Below are 5,341 nucleotides of genomic sequence, written 5' to 3' on the forward strand. Positions count from 1 at the left end.
ACGCAGCGACGTCTCTATACATTCCCGGCCAGTTGTAGGCTACCGCGATTCGATGGTAGGTCTTTTCGACCCCTAAGTGGCCTGCCTTGGGCTCGTCGTGCGACTCGCGGAGGGCCTCCCCCCGCAGCTCTTTCGGCAGCACCAGCTTCCACCGATTTAGATCGCTAACGACCCCCTCTATCACCGACCTCGGTCGCCTAAAATATAGTTGCTCATCTACGATTCGCCAGTCAGAGAAATGCTTCGGCCTTCGGAACACGTCCGCGAAGCGCCTACGATACCAACGATCCGCAATGTCAGGCGGAGGATCCTGCTCGATGGCTACTGCCACTATCTCCCTCCCCTCGGTCTCATACATGCGGGAGAGAGCGTCAGGGACATGATGAAGTGCCCCTTTCCTATGAACGACCTCGTAGTCGTATTCTAATAACTCGAGAGCCCAGCGAGCTAATCGGCCTGTCGGATTATGCAATTTGTGAAGCCAACGGAGACTACTATGATCCGTCACGACCGTAAAACGATACCCTTCTAGATACAGTCGGAACTTTCGGATGGACCATACGACAGCCAGACACTCCTGTTCCGTTACCGAGTACTTCTTCTCAGGGTCAGTCAGAGCCCTGCTTGCAAACGCGATAATATTCTCCACCCCTTCACTCGTTTGCGTGAGCACGGCACCCAAGCCCACCGAACTCGCGCCCGTCTGTAGACTGAACGGCTGGCTAAAGTCAGGACACGAGAGCGTAGGAGCGGCAGCCAGATGAGCGCGGATCTGCCGAAACGCCTCCCCCTGCTCCGTCGTCCACTCCCACCGTTTGTTCTTACGAAGTAACCGCGTTAAAGGCTCACTCACGGTTGCGAATTGAGGAATAAAGCGACGGTACCACGAAGACATCCCGAGGAATCGCCGAAGTTGTTTCAGATTCCTCGGGGCGGGGTAGTCGTGAATAGGCTGAGCCTTTTCCGGATCTACTCGGAGTCCTTCCTGACTAACTAAAAAGCCCAAGTACCTAACCTGCGATCGACAGAACTCGCATTTTTCCGGATTGATGACTAATCCGGCCTCTGTAACCCTTCCTAACACACGCTCTAACCAGATCAAATGCTCCTCGAAAGTGGACGTAACGATGACGATATCGTCCAAATACGCAAAAGCGTGAGGTTCCATCTCTGACCCTATTAATTTGTCTAAGAGACGCTGGAAAGTAGCCGGCGCGCCGGTCAATCCGTACGGCATCCTAGTGAAGTGATACAATCCTTTACCCGACACCCGAAATGCTGTGATTTCCCTATTATCCTTAGCGAGCGGAATTTGGAAATAAGCCTGGCTTAGATCCAGAGTCGAAATATATTTCGCGGCCCTCAACTTATCGAGGATGCCTGTCATATTCGGAAGCGGATATGCATCCATTTTCGAGATCTCATTTACTTTTCGGAAATCTAGGCAGAACCGATACTTTCCGCTAGGCTTCTTAATCATAACGATGGGGTTCGACCATTCACTACTCGATGGTTCGATCACCCCGGCCTCTAACATTTCATCGACCTCCTCCCTAATGGCGTCCTGTACTTTTGGAGAGACCAAATAGCAACGCTGGCATATAGGCTCGTGCTGCCCTACATCGATGCGATGTTCTGCTAACCCCGTGATTCCTAAGTTAAGCGACTCGGTCGGCAACCTATCCTTCAGAAAAGTTTCCAACTGCTCCGGTTGGTACGAAGTGAGCTCAGATAGGCCGCTACATGCGTATTCGCTCGTATCGGTATGTCTCACGAATCGGTATTTCGCTCTCGGCTCGGCAGCCAAGTGCCACATCCCTGTCGAGAAATCTACCACGAACTCAAATCGTCGCAAAAAGTCTATCCCGAGGATATACGGAACCGGCAACCGCGACCACAGACACGCGTGAAGACTATGCTCCGTGCCCTGTAACCGAATCGACACGTCGACCGCTTCGTCTAAACGCGCTAGCTCTCCCCCAGCAGTTTTAATGTGGGCCCCCGGTCCCCTCGTGATAGGCAGCCCCAGACGCTCTATGATTCGTCTTCCCTCGGCTCCTAAGATTGTTCGCCCTGACCCGGAGTCCACCAACGCCAACAAGAAGTGTCCTCCGATCGCGATCCTAATGTAGGGCAAGCTGGAGGGCCCCGCTCTCGCGAAGAGCGTATAGACCTCTCCCACTCATCCCCCATGATTTCCCACCCCGCGGGCTGTCCCCTCTCTCCCCGGGGTCGCGACCTCCCGCCTCAACGACTCCCGGCCTCGTTTCCCGAGCATCCCGGACAGTCCCGCAACTCGCAACCGAAACTCCTAGCTTCCCACACCGATAACAATGGAGTTTAGGCGGCTGTGGACAACCCTTAGCGAGGTGACCCGCTTCCGAGCAGTTCCAACAGCGCGCCCTTCCCGCGACTCCACGCACCGGCTCACCGTCACTCGAAGGGTTAGGTCTGCCCTCCGCCTGACCCGGGGCCGCCGCGGCTCCCAACGCCGACCCCCGCGACGCGTCGCGTCGGATGCCTCCTCTCGAGGCGGCAGCCCGGCCACCCGACGTCGCCATCCTATCCGCGCCCCCCGCCCCGGAAGTTACCTCGACCGTCGCATGAACGCGGGCAGTCCTCCGCAGAGGGTGGTATGCAAGCCGCGGAATAAGGGTGCGTTCCGGGGGAGGCGGGGGCCGGTAGTCCCGATCTGCCTGGACCTCCGCCTCCGCGCGTATCGCGGCCTCCTCCAACGAGTCGTAGTCGAAATAGTCATCCCGACGGATGAGCGCTCTCACTCGCGGCAACAAATTCCGACGCGTCAACTCTAGTTGCTGATCGTGGGACCACGGCGGGTCCAGACGGTCGAGCATCGCCTTAAGACGCGTTATATAATCGGCAGCCCTCTCGCTCTCCCCTTGCGTACGACGCTCTACTTCGCGACGTAAGGTGGCCTGATATCCGGGCGCCGCGAACCGATTTCGAAAAGCTACCTCAAATTCTCGCCATGTGGTCCACCGCGCGCGCCGATCCATGTACCACAGGCGCGCGGTACCCGCGAGGAATAGCGGCAAGCATTGTAATAACTCGCGGTCGCGTACGGGAACGATCGTACGATTTATCGCGATCTCTCTTAAAAAGTCCTCGACGTCATCATTGAGGCGGTCCCCAGAAAATTTTAACTCCCATTTCCTTAACAGGTTGTACAAACTTTCCGTTATTGCGGCCTCTGCCCCCGCCTGACGGTCACCCACGGCTCGCGCCCCGTCTCTCACCAATCGCGCCGATCGCGGAAGCCCGTCGTCGCGAGTCTCGTCTCGACCGACTGCGCTCCCCTCCGCGGCCCCAGGCCGTCCGCCCAATACGTGCGGAATGCCAGTTTGCGCGAAAAAGTCGGCAGCCGTTAACAGGGGACCGGGTGTAGGAGGCCCCTGATCCGCGAGACCCGTCTCGTAACGAAGCAACCGCTGCCGCAGGGTGGGCAAAATGCCGTCCGTATTCAAATTCCGCGCGACGAGCTCACTTCGCACTTGTTCTATGCCTAATGAAGCTACCCACCCATCTAAATCACCGTCTCCTGGCATTCTCTCTGCCTTAATCGTCGCTATGATGGTTCCAATATTCTGCCGCTATGCCGACAGCCAAGCCTAAGAGTCGTAACACTCGAATCTACGATCGCCCGCAGAGATACACACTCACTTCTAACGACCTATCCTACCAGCCCTGATGACGGCTGAACGCACTCGCAGAGGAACCGAAATCTCCTCTCAACACGGCAACCAACGGCCGTGCACGGGGAACCGAGCAATTCGCGATCTAAATATTGGTTTCGCAGCGTGGCGAACGCACGCACGTCGTCCGCTGTCTCAAACGTCACGCTCCCCCTGCCCTCGCTCACCCGCGAGTGTACACACGAGGCGCAAGTCTCAACACGTGGCTCGATTCGTGTCTCATCACGCACCACAACATGCGCGAACACGGGACGAATTCCAGAATTCGCTTCTCTATTCTCTTTCCAGTACGCACAGCAACACACGCGAACACGGGACGAATTTCTTACGCGACGTTATATTCACGAGAGCGTGAAGGCTTACGCGGCATGAGGATCGTATCGGCAACCGACAACACGCCGCGGTGTCGAACACACTAGCACACGCGAACGCGGGATGAAAAACCATCCGCCGGCGAACGATAGCGAGCCGCGACACGTAAACACGCGTCACCCGTTGCCCCTCTCGCCCCGCGCGCCGACCGGCTCTCCCAAGTCTCTCGCGCTACCCCGCTCGCGGTACCCCTCGCGCGCCCTCAAGCTCTCGCCCGCTCACGGGCCCTTTCTGCAAGAAGCGGGTTAATACGACATAATCAATTCATTTTACACTTTATACAATCGATATAAGTACAGAGTACAATCGCAAAAGAACACTCGCACACATACACATTTATTCCTCCTCTCTGCCCTCTCTCGCGTAGCCACGATTACTATTACTTTATTCGCGAAAGCTGCCCCACGTTGGGCGCCAATTTTTGTGACCGTTTCTCCGTTAGACGCGAGAATACGACCAAAACTTCGTCTCCGCCGTTGCGGCGACGGCCGAGCTTGCCGGCAGCTATCAAAAATTATCTCTCGGTAGAGCGGCGGGGTTCTTGTGCCGACGCGCGACCTTCCTTCGCGCGACACAAGAGGAACAGGCGACAGAGTCGGAGGAACTACGAATGTACACGCACCGGCGTTAATGCCGTCCGAATATCCGTATGACTCGCACACGATAACGCGTCACTCATACACTGCTGCGTGTAGGTGAGCTAAGAGCAGCACGGAGTGGCGGAGGGAGCTACGGTATACGATCGTCGGACGCTTGGAGAGGGAATAGTGGTAAGAGTCGCGGCGATCTTCCATCCTCTATCGCAAACGTAAGAACGAGAGAAATAGCATTATAAGACGTATGGACAGAAATGCTGTCCTAAAATACGTGTGAAACACACGAAGAAAACGCTTGACTCACACTGTCTCGTCTATACGTGAGCAATACGCGGTGTCCCGATTGTTTCGCTCGCTCGAACGTTCATGCATTTTTCATTGTTAGCAAGAAAATTACTGTAATGTAAAAATCTTGGGGAAAGGTTTTTAGGAGGCTTTGACAAATGCTTCTTAATAGCTACTCTTGAAAAAAAAATTAATATTAGATTTATTTTAATATAGAATTCTGAACCAACATAGAATATGTTGCAACAATATAACGTTTGTGTAGGTTGTCGATCGAAGAAGAATATTTTTAATTTTATTGTTGCATAAACACGCGAGATATAATTGTTTCATATTTTATGCGTTCGAGTATCGTTCCATCGTTATAAAATTTGG

This window comes from Odontomachus brunneus, unplaced genomic scaffold, assembly GCF_010583005.1.
Source record: "Odontomachus brunneus isolate Ranch 3 - 2012 unplaced genomic scaffold, Obru_v1 Obru_scaffold_212, whole genome shotgun sequence".
Taxonomy (NCBI): domain Eukaryota; kingdom Metazoa; phylum Arthropoda; class Insecta; order Hymenoptera; family Formicidae; genus Odontomachus; species Odontomachus brunneus.